The sequence below is a fragment of the Furipterus horrens genome, unplaced genomic scaffold (genome assembly GCF_987537825.1).
Source record: "Furipterus horrens unplaced genomic scaffold, mFurHor1.1.pri manual_scaffold_3, whole genome shotgun sequence".
Taxonomy (NCBI): Eukaryota; Metazoa; Chordata; class Mammalia; order Chiroptera; family Furipteridae; genus Furipterus; species Furipterus horrens.
Window position 1 is genome coordinate 104344477 of NW_028327173.1, and position 15324 is coordinate 104359800.

Consider the following 15324-nt stretch of genomic DNA (forward strand, 5'->3'; position numbering starts at 1 on the left):
ATTTCAGAGCTATGGTCATAAGGTGGCTTACAGAATTAACAGAAGATTTGGAACAAGACGGAGAAGGAATGAAAGCTAGTCACACTGAAATGAATGAAAACACATATGAGACTAGTGGTGAGGAAATGAAAACCAGAGATCAAATCAACAAATTGGAACATAGGGAAGGAACAAACAGTCAACCAGCGATCAGCTGATTTCTCAAAGGAGACCCTGCAAGCAAGAAGGGACTGGCAAGAAATATTCAAAGTAATGAAAATCAAAAACCTACAGCCACAAATTATCCAGCAAAACTGTCAGTCAGAATAGAAGGGCAGAGAAAGTGCTTCCAGGACAAAGTAAAACTGAAAGAGTTCATTAGATCCAAACCACTATTATATGAGCCGCTAAAGGAACTGGTTTAGAAGAAGGAGGATCAAAATTATGAACATTAAAATGAAAACTGTGTCACAGCAACCAACAACAGAAGGTAGGGAATCAAAACAAAGGCAAACTAAGTAGGCAACAAGAGTGGAAAACGAATTATAGGTATGGGGAACATATTGGGGGGAAGGGGGGAAGGGAGGGAGATGGTACAGGAATTAAGAAGCATAATAGGAGGGAATGGAGTAGACAGGAAGATGTTGAGAAGAACTATATGCACAACCAGTGGGCATTGACTAAGGTTGGGCAACTGGAGGGAGAGGGGTCACTGGGTGGAGGGGAGCAAAGGGAAAAGAAATTGGGACAACTGTAACAGCATAATCAATAAAACATATTTAAAAAATAAATAATAAAAAAATAAAAGAATGTGAGTAGTTTCATAAGAAACTACCTAACAATCTTCCACAGTGACTTTACCATTTTGCATTCATTTTCCCCAGCAGTGAATGAGAGAGAGTTCCTGTTGTTCCACAGCGACACTAGCATTCGGTGTTTTCAGTATTTTGGATTTTAACCATTCTAATAGCTGTGAAATGGTATGTCATTCTTTTAATTTCCAGTTGTAATAGCTCATGATATTGAACATCTTCTCATATGCTTACTTGCCATCTGTATATCTCCTTTGGTGAGGAGTTAAGATCTTTTGATCGTTTTTTTAATTGGGTTATTCATTTTGTGTTATTGTTGAGTTTTAAGGGGTTTTTTGTGTATTGCAAATACACAACACTTTTTTCTTCAGACATGTCTTCTCATTCTCTTGATGTTGTCTTTCACAGAGCAAAAATTTTCACTTTAATGAAGTTCAACTGTTCAGATCTTTTTTTCATGGATCATGCTTTTGGTGTTATATCTAAAAAGTCATTGCCATACCCAAGATAACCCAGATTTTCTCCTGTGTTCTAAGAATTTTACGTTATGCGTTTTACATTTAGTTCTATGAGCCACTTTGAGTTAATTTATATGACGGATATGAGGAGTATAAGGTCTAGATATAGAGTCTGCTTTGTTTTGTTTTGTTTTGTTTTTGCATGTGGATATTTGGTTCCAGCACCATTTGTTGAAAATATTATTTTTACATAATTGTATTACCTTTCTTCCTTTGTCAAAGATAAGTTTATTACATTTATATGCGTTTATTTCTGGGCTCTGTATTCTGTTCCAGTGATCTGTTTGTCTTTTCTTTCACTAAATCCACACTGTTTTGATTATTGTAACTAAATAAAAGGTATTGAAGTTGGGGGTGTCAGTCCTCCAATTTTGTTTTTCTCCTCCAATATCGAGCTTTCTATTCTGGGTCTTTTGCCTCTGCATATAATCTTGACAATCAGTTTATTGATAACCAGAAAATAACTTGCTGAGATTTTTATTGGGGTTGACTCTTCCTATTCGTTCGTGAACACAGAATATTTCTCCATTTATTTAGTTCTTTGATACCTTCCATCAGAGTTATGTAGTTTTTCTTATATAGATCTTATAAATATTTTGTTAGATTTATACTGAAGTATTTTATTTGGGGGAATGCTAATATAATTTCAAATTCCACTTGTTCATTGCTGGTATATAGGAAAGCAGTTAATTTTTATATATTAACTTTCTCTCCTACATCCTTGCCATACTCAAAAGTTCCAGGAGACTTTTGTTTTGATTTGTTTTGTTTTGTTTTTGTTTTTTTCTTAACACAGGGCTTTAATGTAATACCATTTAGTAATGTGACAATTTGAGAGAAGTGAAAAATATTTTGTGGACAAGAGCAACTGAGGAACACTTCTGATCCAATGGGTATTTTACAACAACAGGAGACAACCAGCATGTAAAATCAATGCAAGTGCCTTTTAAAGAGCTGAAAACTGCAGCTGGTCATTCATTAATGTATCAGACATTTAATCAAGAGGTTGCAACTTCAACAAAAGGTGAAAAAGAGAACCAAGAAAAGACTTGTTTTGTTTTGGACAAACTTTGCTCAATCACCCTGGAAAGGCAAATGAACACTCTACCGATTTACATGTGTCATTTCCACAGTTCAGGTGGAAGAAAACTGTGAAGCATGAATTATCAACGGAGAGTGAAGGTGGCAGATTTCTGGAAATGCAATGATTCCACACATTTGCTTCAAAGGAGAAACCTGCAGACATATTTTCAGGTCTTGCTAAGTAACTGTTTATTCTCACTCAATACATCTGGGAAAGTCTGCTACATAAGTAAGGTCACTGTGACCACAGAACAACAGATGAGAAGAATAAAGTATTGAACAGCAAGAAAAATGCATCCCACCCTCATAAGAATTTAAGTGAACCAGCAAAACATTGAAGATAAAATAAACAGATACAGCCTTCATCTCTTACAAATATTCTTCCTCCCCAATATAAACACTCTGGAGTTTATATATTCAGTGCAAGGAACAGTATCATCGGTACATTTAAAACATCTCTGAAGAATAAAGCTAAAGGAACGCCTGATTCTGAATACACTTCAGTGTGGTGTAATCATGAGATGACTCCACTGTGACAGGGGAGAGGCTCTGACGGCCCCCATCTGTGTTCCACATGAAAAAAGAAACATGCCATCACTTTGTAAAAAATTCTACATACAAGCCACATACTAAAAAATTTTTTTTATTTTTAACAGGACTGATTTATCATGTAATTTAAGACATAACTGTTATATGAACTTCAAATGAAAATGTAAAAGGTTTAGCAGCTACAAAAATCAGATAACTCCTACCATCGATCCTTTTAGCCTGTGTTCACTTACAGTCTATTCTGAATTGGCTCTCCTCTGGATTAGACTTCTAAAGTCTTTACACAGAGTAAAAGAAATGGATAAAAAGTGAAAGTACTCTATCCTGTACTTTGACCCTGGAAAAGTGTGGATCTGTTTAAAAAAGAAACACACATTACCACAATAAAGCTCAACGCAATGCAGAGCTTATAATCATTTTCAGCAATGAACAGCAAGCTGCGCTGTGAAGAAAATGCATAGCAGAGGAGAATGCTAGGAATCTGGGAAAACAGTGTCAACACAGTGGAAGATGGGGAATGAAGACACCTCATCTGTCCTGGAGCTCACATGTCCTGGTAGCAATCCTTAAACAGCCACCTGCTCAAGAAGGCTGCAGCCCAGACACTTCTGATGTATAGAGTACCAAGGCCCAAATGCCACATTATGCCACCTCCTCCACTAACTGCAAAGCTGTCTGGGAACTAAGCTGTTCCACTGGCAAAGAAAAACACACACTCTGGTCAACCAACATCAAGTGAAAAGTTTTTTTTTTTCATACAATATATGCATTTTGAATACAACTTAAACAGAACCTTCATATAAATTTGGACTTCTGTCAACCCCCTCCTCAATTTCCATAGGAGGAGCTGAGCAATGAAGCAAGTAACACAAGATTATAACCAGAAACAGCTGCACATTAAACATGATTATCAATTTTAAGGGACAGAGACACTCGAATGTTTTGTAATACCAACTTAAGCAAAACTGGTTGTAAAAACTGCCATTTATCCCTCTACCATTTCTAAAAGTTGGTGTTATTTCTTCAGGGACACATTAATATATTAGATTAAGCCAAGATTTTAAAGACTGGCAAAGTTCTATTACTCTAAAAAATAAAAAAAATTTTTAACAAAAAAATACAAGTTAGTTGCTTCGTGTTACATTTCACAATCATTATGTTAAATGCTTTCTTTCTACATAAACAGGTCCTTTTTGTCACAGCTGCAATTATTAACTGCTGGATATTTAACATTACACAGACTACTGTTTGACTGAAACTGTTGAAGGTGACATCTGGAGGTTTTTTGAGTTTCCATGTAAGGTATGCCAGGTCCTCTCCTAGTACCCCACTTGCAGAGAAGGGGATGGAGAGGAAATCACAGATCAAGTTCTTAAGATAAGTTTACTCTCTTCATGGTTTTCTGTTTCTTGGTGATCTGTTCAAAATTTCTTCCTCCTCTGCTTTAGATTTCCTCTCTTCGTCCTCTTGACTGACAGTGTCACCATCTTCTTCAGCATCACTTTTTTGCTTCTCTTCAAGTTTCTCTTCTGCCTCCTCCTCCTCATCTCCCTTGTCCCTTTCTTCTTCCTTCTCTTCTTCCTCTTCCTTCACGTCTGGCTGAGGAGCATCAGTCTTCTTGTACTCCACAGGGCTGGACTGCTTTCCAGAACAGCAGAAGAGGATGACAAACACAGGCAGTGCTACAGTCAAAATGTAGATCATCCAGAGCCATGGACGATCCTCAGCTGCCTCCAGCATCTGCCCCACTACACCTGGCTCAGCAGCCCCATCAGCAGCTTGCTTCAGACCCCATCCATCACTGGCCCTATCATCAACTACTCTTCGATTGCTACAAATGATAAAGTTGTCCAAAAAAATGTCCGAGGTCATCGACCACAGTTCCAAACCAATAGCACTAAAAGGAGTCATTTTGAAAGGTTCCGAATCTTCAAAGAAGTCTGGATTTAGTATTTTCCAGGGTTTCCAGATGCCCTGGTAGTTCAGGTTGTCAATCATGGGGGGCTTCCATTTGCCCTTATAATTACGGTTGTCAATCATAGGTCGCTGCCAAACTCCACAGCCAGGGGCCAACTCACACTTAGGGTTGGCAATCTGAGGAGCCTCCCACTCTCCATCCATGTCTTCATCCCAATCCTCTGGCTTTTCCGCATCTGGATCAGCTACATATTCGGGCTCATCATCTAACCAGCCTTCAGGCTTTGTGGCTTCTTCAACAGGAATCTTAGCAGGGGCATCTTCATCCCAGTCATCTGATTTGATAGCATCACAGGATCCACTATTTTTGGTCTTTCATCCCAATCCTCAGGTTTCCGGGCTTCTGGGTCCTCAATTTCATGTGAAGGGTTTACAGGAGGAGTCGTGTCATTTAGTAGATTTCCACTGTTTACAAGAGCCTGGTCCACTAATATTTCAAAACTACTATCTGGATTCAAGATTAATGTATAAAGATGTGTTTTCTTATCAGTAAAATAGGTCTTCAGATCTGCATCGGGCCTCTTTGCATGCTTTTCTTCGTATATGCCTGTTTTGGGGTTTTTGTGGCGGAAGATGAAGTGCAATTTATAGTCCTCTCCACGTTTCACTGGACCAAACATTATTGTGTAAGGGGTCTTGTCATGGAACTGGTCCAAGTAGAGTTCCGGGGTTTTGGAAAGCAGTTTCACATAGGCACCACCACATTCTATTCCATTTTGGAAATTAACCTCATACTGAACAATGAGAGGCTTGGTATCAAACAGGAAGGGCTTGTTCAGTTTAGCAAAGATGGCATGATGCTTGGCCCAAGACATCAATATAAGTCCTTTGTCGCCTGGAAGCTTTGTTTCCCTCATTTCATCTACCTCCCATTTTCCTTCGTATTTGGCAGTTTCATCATCAGTGTCATCTTTCTTGGCTTTAGGCAAAATCCACCCTGACAGTTCCTCTGTCAAAGGAATCAGCAAAATATACTTCCCCTGTTGGAACTGGAGCTTTGTAGGTGACCTTTGGAGATGGAGGAGTGCTGGACTCTGGTTTTGGTTTTGAGTCTTCTACCTCTTCAATGACATCATCGAGGTCATCCTCAATATCAACTACATCCTTGTCATGGCCTTCATGGCCCTGTGATAGCAGCTGCGAGGACCAGTAACACACACAGCAACCACTTCTCTCTCACGTTCTGGCTCCGTGCTGCAGGGGAGACAGCAGCAGACGAGGCCCAACCGTCACGTGCCACAGAACCAAGAGCTTTTGTTTTTTTGTTTTCGGTTTGTGTTTTGTTGTTTATTTTTGTGTTTTTTGTTTGTCAGTTCTTTGGAATTTCTACATAGACAGTCCTGTTATCCGTGAACAAATAGAGTTTTGTTTCTTCTCAATCTGTATGCCTTTTACTTCCTTTTTTTTTTTTTTTTTTTTTGGTCTTACTGCATTATCTAGGACTTCCACTATGATATTGGAAAGCAGTGATAAGAGGGGATATCGTTGCCTTTTTCCAATTTAGAGGGGAAGCTTTGAGTTTCTCACCATGAGGTGCGATATTAGCTGTAGGTTTTTTGTAGGTGTCCCTTACAAAGTTGAAAAAATTCCAATCTGTTCCAAGTTTGCTGAGAGTTTTTATCTGTATGGATGTTGGGTTTTGCCAAATGCTTCTTCTGTATCTATTGATATGCTCATGTGATTCGTTTTTATCCTGTTGTTAAGGTAGATTCTGTTAATTAATTTTTGAATTTGAACCAGCCTTGCTTACCTGGAATAAATCATAACTGGGTCAAGGTGTGTAATTCTTTTTATACATTGTTGGATTCAATTTGCTAATAGTATTTTGTTGAGGCTTTTTACACCTGCGTTTCTGAGAGATATTGGTTTATAGTTCTCTTTTGTGATATCTTTGTCTTGTTTTGGTCTTAGGGTAATGCTGACTTCAGAAAATGAATTAAGACACATTCTCTCTGCTTCTGTTCTCTAAAAACATTGTAGAAGATTGGTATAATTTCTTCCTTACATATTTGGTGGAATTCACCAGTGAACCCATTGATGTTTGGGACGGTTATTAAAATTGTCTGTTCCTTATGTGAAATTTTGTAGGTTGTATCTTTCAAAGAATTGATTTATTTTATCTTGGTTATGAAATTTCTGGACATAGAGTTGTTCATAATATTTTTTTGTTATCCCTTTAATGTCCAGGAGATCTGTAGTGATATCTCCTCTTTCATTTCTGATGTTAGTTATTTGTGTCCATTTTATTCTTAACTGGCTAGAGACTTGTTGATTTTATTGATCTTTTCAAAGAACCAACATTTCATTTTTATTTTCTCTATTGATTTCCTACTTTTAATCTCTTTTCTAGTTTTCTTTTTTAGCTTCTGCATACTTTGGTTTAATTTACTCTTTTTTTTTAGTTTCCTAATGTAGAAACTTAGATTATTGGTTTTAGATTCTTTTTTCTTTTTTATTTTTAAGTGTATTTTATTGATTATGCTATTATAGTTGTCCCACTTTTTCCCCATCTGTACCCCTCTACCTGGTACCCACCTTACCTCCAGCAGCATCCCTCCCCCTCCCCCCGGTCATATCCATGGGTCTTGCATATAAGTTCTTTGGCTTCTCCATTTCCTATATTATTCTTAACATCCACCTATTTTGTACCTACCAATTATGCTTCTTAATCCCTGTACCATTGCTCCATTTCTCCCCCTTCCCCCTCCCAGCTGATAACCCTCCAAATGATCCCTATACTATCTATGATTCTGTTCCTATTCTGGTTTGCATAGTTGGATTTTGTTTTTATTTTTTAGATCCAGCTGTTGATAGTTGTCAGTTTGTAATCATTTTAGTGTTCATAGTTTTGATAAATAAGTCTTTTTTAAAAATAAGTCCCTCTAACATTTCATATAATAATGGCTTGGTGATTATAAATTCCTTTAGCTTTACTTGTCTGGGCAGCACTTTATCTGCCCTTCCAGTCTAAATGATAGCTTTGCTGAGTAGAGTAATCTCGGTTGTAGGACCTTGCTTTTCATCACTTTGGTTTTGTTTTGTTTTTTAAAGATTTTATTTATTTATTTTTAGAGACAGGAGAAGAGAGGGAGAAAGCGAGGGAGAGAAACATCAATGTGTAGTTGCCTCTTGGGTACCCCCAGCTGGGAAACTGGCCTGCAACCCAGGCATGTGCCCTGACTGGGAATCAAACTGACAACCCTTTGGTTCACAAGCTGGCAATCAGTCAACTGAGGTACACCAGCCAGGGTTGTTTTTTTTTGTTGTTTTTTTTTTATTGTTGTTCTATTACAGTTGTCCCATTCCTACCCCCCACAACCCCCATTGCTCTCACCTGTCCCACCGACATCCCCCTCTCCCACAGTCAGTCCCCACCCTGCTGTTCATGTCCATGGGTCATTTATACTAGTTCCTACAGTAGAACCTTCCCCTTCTTTCCCATCTTCTCTTCCTTCCCCCTCCCCTCTGGTCAGTCTTTTCCTTGTTTCCATGCCTCTGGTTCTGTATTGCTCGTTTGGTTGTTTTGTTCATTGGGTTCCTGTATTAGGTGAGATCATAGGGTATTTGTCTTTCACCGCCTGGCTTTTTTTCACTTAGATAATACTCTCCAGTTCCATCATGATGTTGCAAAAGGTAGGAGTTCCTTCTTTCTATCTGCTCCATAGTATTCCATTGTGTAAATGTACCACAGTTCTTTGATCCACTCATACACTGATGGGCACTCAGGCTGTTTCTAGCATTTGGCTATTGTAAATAGATAGCACTGATATGAACATAGAAGTGGATAGGTTCTTTTGAATTCGTGTTTCAGGATTCTTCAGGTATAATCCCAGCAGTGGAATCACTGGATCAAAAGGCAGTTCCGTTTTTAGTTTCTTGAGGGAATTCTGTAAGGTTTTCCACAGTGGCTGCACCAGTCTGAATTTCCACCAACAGTTCGCTAGGGTTCCCTTTTCTGCACATTCTCACTAGCACCTGTTTTTTGATTTGTTAATGATAGCCATTCTGACTGGTGTGAGGTGGTATCTCATTGTGGTTTTTATTTGCATCTCTCTGATGGCCAGTGATGTTGAGTATTCTTTCATATGCCTATGGAACCTCTGTATATCCCCCTTGAGAACTGTCTGTTCAGGTCCTCTTCCCATTTTTAATTGGATTATCTGTCTTCTTGGTGTTGAATCATGTAAGTTCTTTATATATTTTGGAGGTCAAACGCTTGTCTGAGGTATCATTGGCAAACATGTTTTCCAATACAGTTGGTTCCATTTTCATCCTGCTGATATTTTCTTTAGCTGAGCAGAATCTTTTTAGTTTGATGTAATCCCATTTGTTTATTCTTTCCTTTGTTTCCCTTGACCTAGGAGATATATCAGCAAAAATATTGCTGCGTGGCATATCTGAAATTTTTCCACCTGTGTTTTCCTCTAGGACTTTTATGGTGTCACAGCTTACACTTATGTCTCTTACCATCTTAAGTTTATTCTGGTGTATGGTGTAAATTGGTGGTTTAGTTTCATTTTTCTACATGTCAATGTCCAGATCTCCCAATACCACTTGTTGAAGAAGCTATTTTTACTCCATTTTATCCTTCTATCCCCTTTGTCAAAATTAATTGACCATAGAGACTTGGGTTTATTTCTGGGCTGTCTGTTCTGTTCCATTGGTCTATATGTCTGTTCTTATGCCAGGACCAGACTGTTTTGATTGCTGTGGTGTTGTAATATAGTTTGACGTCACGTATTGTGATTCCTCCCACTTTGTTCTTCTTTCTCAAGATTGCTGAGGCTATTTGGGGTCGTTTTTGGTTCCATATAAATTTTTGAAATATTTGTTCTAGATCTGTGAAATATGTCATTCGTATTTTAGTAGGGATTGCACTGAATCTATAAATTTCTTTGGGTAGTATAGACATTTTAAGGATGTTAATTCTTCATTATGCTTCCATTTATTTACATCTTCCTTCTTTCTTCAGTATTCTGTAGTTTTCCAAGTACAGGTGTTTTACCTTCTTGGTTAAGTTTATTCCTAAGTACTGTATCTTTCTTGTTGCTGTATTAAATGGGATTTTTTTTTTCTAGTTTCTATCAATGATTTGTTGGTGTACAAAAATGCCTTAGATTTCTGAATATTGGCTTTGTACCCTGCTTATTAGGTCGAATAGTTTTTTGGTGGCGCCTATACGTTTTTTGTGTACAGTATCATGTCCTCTGCAAATAATGACAGTTTTACTTCCTCTTTTCCAATTTGGATGCCTTTTATTTCTTTTTCTTGTCTGATTGCTGTGGCTAGAACTTCCAAAACTCTGTTGAATAGAAGTAGAGAGAGTGGACATCCTTGTCTTGTTTCTTATCATAGGGGGAAAGCTTTTACTTTTTGCCCATTGAATATGATGTTGGCTTCAGGTTTCTTGTATATGGCCTTTATTATGTTGAAGTATGCTACCTCTATTCCCACTTTGCTGAGCATTTTTGCTTTCCATCACTTTGAATACTTCTTACCAGCCCCCTTCTTGTCTATATAAAGTTTATTTTGAGAAATCAGCTCTAGTCTTATGGGAACTCCTTTGTAGGTAACTCTGCTTTTCTCTTACTGCTTTTAAGATTCTCTATCTTTAACCTTTGGCATTTAATTATGATGTGTCTTGGTGTGATCCTCTTCAGGTCCAAGTTGTTTGGGACTCTGCTTCCTGGACTTGTGTGTCTATTACCTTCGCCAAATTAGGGAAGTTTTCTTTTATTATTTTTTTCAAATAAGTTTCAATTTCTTGCTCTTCTCCTCTGGCATCTGTATTTTTTGGATGTTGACACTTTTGGAGATTTCCCAGAGTCTTCTTATACTCTCCTCCTTTTTGTCAGTTCTTGTTTCTTCTTTCTGTTCTGGTTGAATGTTTATTACTTCCTTATGTTCCAAATCATTGCTATGAATCCTGGCTTCCTTTCTTTCACTGTTGGTTCCCTGTGGATTTTTCTTTATTTCACCTAGTGTAACCTTCATTTCTTCTTTTAGGTTTTTGCTGTTTTCAGTCATTTCTGAGCATCCTGATCCCCAGTGTTTTGAACTCTTCGTCTGATAGGTTGGCTATTTCTATTTTGTTTAGTTCATTTTCTGGGGTTTTGTTCTGTTCTTTCATTTGGCTATATTTCTTTGTCTCCTCAATAAGGCAGCCTCCCTGTGTTTGTTTCTATATATTAGGCAGAGCTGCTTTGACTCCCTGTCTTACTGTACCTGTTAAGATGTATGGAGCGGAGCCTTAGGTATTTGCCAAGGTGGGGCAATCTGGTTGACCTCATTGTGGCTCTGTTGGGGAAGGGGTCAAAGACAAGGCATTGTTGCTGCCTGGCTTCTGAAGGTTTGCCCAGTACTCACCCTGTTTCCAGTCACTTCACCCCTTCTCCTATGCAACTGGCGCCCTTATAGCTGTTGCCCTGGTGGTGATTCCCAGAGTGAGTGGATTTGCGTATGTTCTAAGTCATGCAAGCCCTTTAAATGGACTCTGCTGAGACTGGCAGTTTCTTCCACCACCCAAACCTCATTGTTTTTTACAGTCAAAAGCTAAGATGCTTTATCTTCTTGGCCTTGGTACCCAGTGCTGTGAGGTCTGGCCTGGGCCTGGGATCACTCACTCCAAAAGTATCCCTTCTGATTTTTATCCACAACACATGAATGTGGGACTTCACATTCCGCCACTGCCTCTCTGCCCATTCTACCCCTCTGGATGAATATAGCTTCTTTAAATCCTTGGTTTTCAGACTTCCATACTGTTTGATTTTCTGAACGTTCTGGGTGTTTTTTGTTTCGAGGTTAGTTGTAATTCTTCTTATAATTGTGTGAGGATATGAAGCCTGTCTACCTACGCCCCTGTCATCACTGGAAGTCCTTCTTTTCTAATATATTTATTCAATGCTATAAATTTACCTGTAAGCCTTCTTTTACTGCATCCCACAAATATTCCTAAGTTGTATTTTAATTTTATTTTTTTCACTTCAAGATATTGTTTAATTTCTTTTAATTTTTCTTTGACTCGTATTATTTAAAAGTATATTGTTAACCAACAACAAATGCTAGTGAGGATGCAGAGAAAAGGTAACCCTAGTGCACTGTTGGTGGGAATTCAGACTGGTGCAGCCACTATGGAAAACAGTATGGAATTTCCTCAAAAAGTTAAAAATGGAACTGCCTTATGACCCAGCAATTCCACTGCTGGGAATATACCCAGAGAATCCTGAAACACCAATCAGAAAGAACCTATGCACCTCTCTGTTCATAGCAGCACTATTTACAATAGCTGTGTGTTAGAAACAGCCCAAGGGCCCATCAGTAGATAAGTAGATTGAAAACCTGTTGTACTTTTACACAATGGAGTACTATGCAACAGAAAGAAAGAAGGACATCCTGCCTTTTGCAACCGCGTGAATGGAACTGTAGACTGTTATGCTAAGTGAAGTAAGCCAGTCAGCAAAGACAAATACCATGTGACCTCACTTATACAGTAGTCCCTCTCTATATCACGGTTCACTTATCGCGGCCTCACTGTATCGTGGGATTTTTTAAAATATATTTAATTATTTATCGCGGATTTTTTGCTTTATTGTGGAATTTTGCAGTACTATATACATATGTTGTTAAAGTTATGTAGGTTTGAGAGTATAGAATAAATGTAAGGTTTCTACTTCACGGGGGGGTCTAGAACGTAATACCCATGATAAGTGAGGGAATACTGTAACTGGAATCTAATAAAAAAGAAATTAACAAGAAAAATAGAACCAAGGACATGGATAAATGGAACAGACTGATAGCTGGAGGAGGGAGGGGTGAAGGGAAAGGGAAAATGATGCATGGAAAGTGAAGGGAATAGTCAAAGAACCAGTATGAATGACTCATTGACACAGACAGTGGAGAGGGGATTGACTGTGGGCAAGAGGGTGGGCTGATGGAGGGAGATGAAAAGGAAAAAATTGGGACAACTGTAATAGGATAAACAATATATATATAAATAAATAAAGTGTATTATTTAATCTCTTAAGTATTTTGGGATTCTCCAGCCTCTGTTACCTACTTCTAATTTAATTTCACTGTGGTCTGAAAGCAGACATTGAATGATTTCTATTCTTTTAAGTGTATTATGGTGTGTTTTATGGCCCAGAATTTTATCTATCTGGATGATGTTTCATGTGAGCTTGGGAAGAATGTTTAATTTGTTGTTGGATGAAACAATCCTATAGATGTCAATTATATCCAGTTTATTTATAGTGCTATTGAGTTTAACCACATGCTCACTGATTTACCTTCTGGATCTGTTCATTTCTCATAGAGGTGTGGTCAAGTCTCCAAATGTAATAGTAAATTTAGACTGTTTTTTCTACTTCTGTGTTTTTACCTCACAATATTTCACACTCTTATTAGACACATACTCATAAAGGACTGTCATGTCTTTTTGGAGTATTGACTTATATCATTATGTAGTGCCTCTCTTTATCACAGATAACTTCCCTTGCTCTGAAATTTGCTTTCTAAAATTAATATAGCCACCCTCACTTTATTTTGATTGATGTTATATTATTCTCCATTCCATTCCTTCACTTTTAAGCTATATATTTCTTTATATTTAACGTGGATTTCTTACAGAAAACAAATAGTTGGAAATTTTTTGATCAGCTCTGACCATCTCTGTCTTTTAATTGGTGTATTTAGACTAACATTGACATTTAAAATGACTATTGATATAATTGTATTAATATCTACTGTATTAGTTACAATGACAACGACAACGAAGTTGCTATTTTCTATTTTTGACTTCCACACTTTTTCCGCCTTTTTAAATTTTAAGTGAGCATTTTTTTAAATTCCATTTTCTCTCCTCTCTTGCCATAGCAGTAATTTTTTTTTCACTTTTTTAGTGGTCTGTTGCCCTAGAGTTTACAATATATATTCACAACTAATTGTATCCACTTTCACATAACACTTCACTGCTTTATGGGTTGTTCAAGTACCTTTTAATAGCAAAATAATCCTAATTCCTCACTCTCATTTCTTGAATCATTGCTGCCATTCATTTCACGCACACTAAGCTTGTGTGTATAAGGATACATAAAATACATTGTTGCTATTACTTTGTACGAACTGTTGTTTGTTAGATCAGTTATGAATAATAAAGTTTTTTGCTTACTTTCACTTTTCATGCTGTAATATTCTCCCTTTTTTAAATGTAGGTCCAAGTTTCCGACCTATATCATTTTTCTTCTCTCTGAAGAACTTTTGAATACTTCTTACAAGGTAGGTCTGCTGGAAACAAGTTTTCTCAATATTTGTTTGTCTGAGGAAATCTTTATTTCCTCCTCACTTTTGGAAGATAATTCCACAAGGTACAGAAATTAAGGTTATTCGGTTTTTTCTCTCAACACTTTAAATATTTCACTCCACTCTCTTCTTATTCACATGGTTTCTGAAGAGATACCAGATACATTTCCTTTTTTTTTTTAAGTATATTTTATTCATTTTGTTGTTAAAGTAGTTCCAATTTTTTTTCCCCTTTGCTCCCCTCTGCCAAGTCCCCGCTTCCCTCAGCAATTCTATCCCTCCTTAGTTCATGTCCATGGGTCATGTATATAAGTTCTGTGGCTTCACCCTTTCCTATATTATCCTTAACATCCCCCTGTCTATTTTGTACCAACCCATTATGCTTCTTAGTCCCTGGACCATTTCCCCATTTTCCCCCTCCCCTCTCCCAGCTGATAACCCTACAAGTGATCCCCATACCTAGGATTCTGTTCCTATTCTGGTTTGCTCAGTTGGATTTTGATTTTATTTTTTAGATTCAGTTGTTGATAGTTGTGAGTTTGTTGTCATTTTAGTGTTCATAGTTTTGATCTTCTTTTTCTTAAGTAAGTCCCTTTGACATTTCATATAATAATGGCTTGGTGATGATGAACTCCTTTAGCTTCATCTTGTCTGGGAAGCACTTCATCTGCTCTTCCATTCCAAATGATAGCTTTGCTGGATAGAGTAATCCTGGTTGTAGATTGCTTATCATCACATTGAATACTGCTTGCCAGTACCTTCCTGACTGCAAAATATCCTCTGGGAAATCAGCTGATAGTCCTATAGGCACCATCCTATAGGCAATTCTCTCCTGCTGCTTTTAGGATTCTCTCTTTATCTTTCACCTTTGGCATCTCAATCATGATGCATCCTGGTGTGGTCCCCTCTGGGTCCAGCTCGCCCAGGACCCTCCATGCTTCCCGGACCTGTATGTCCATCTACCTCGCAAATTTTGGAAAGTTTTCCTCATTTTTGTCAGTTCTTGCTTCCTCTTTCTGCACTGGTTGACCGTTTTTTTCTTCCTTATGTTCCAAATCATTGATTTGAACCCTGGTTTCCTTCCCTTCACCATTGGTTTTGTGTGGCTT

The 15324-nt window shown here is 37.8% G+C and overlaps 1 protein-coding gene and 1 pseudogene across 1 annotated transcript in view; one reads left to right on the forward strand and one right to left on the reverse strand.

The window, feature by feature from the left end:
• Window positions 1–15324, forward strand: part of HMG20A (high mobility group 20A) — an 84027-nt gene that overhangs the window by 19565 nt on the left and 49138 nt on the right. The gene's annotated exons all lie outside the window — the stretch shown is intronic.
• Window positions 4325–5799, reverse strand: LOC150015617 (calnexin pseudogene; annotated as a pseudogene).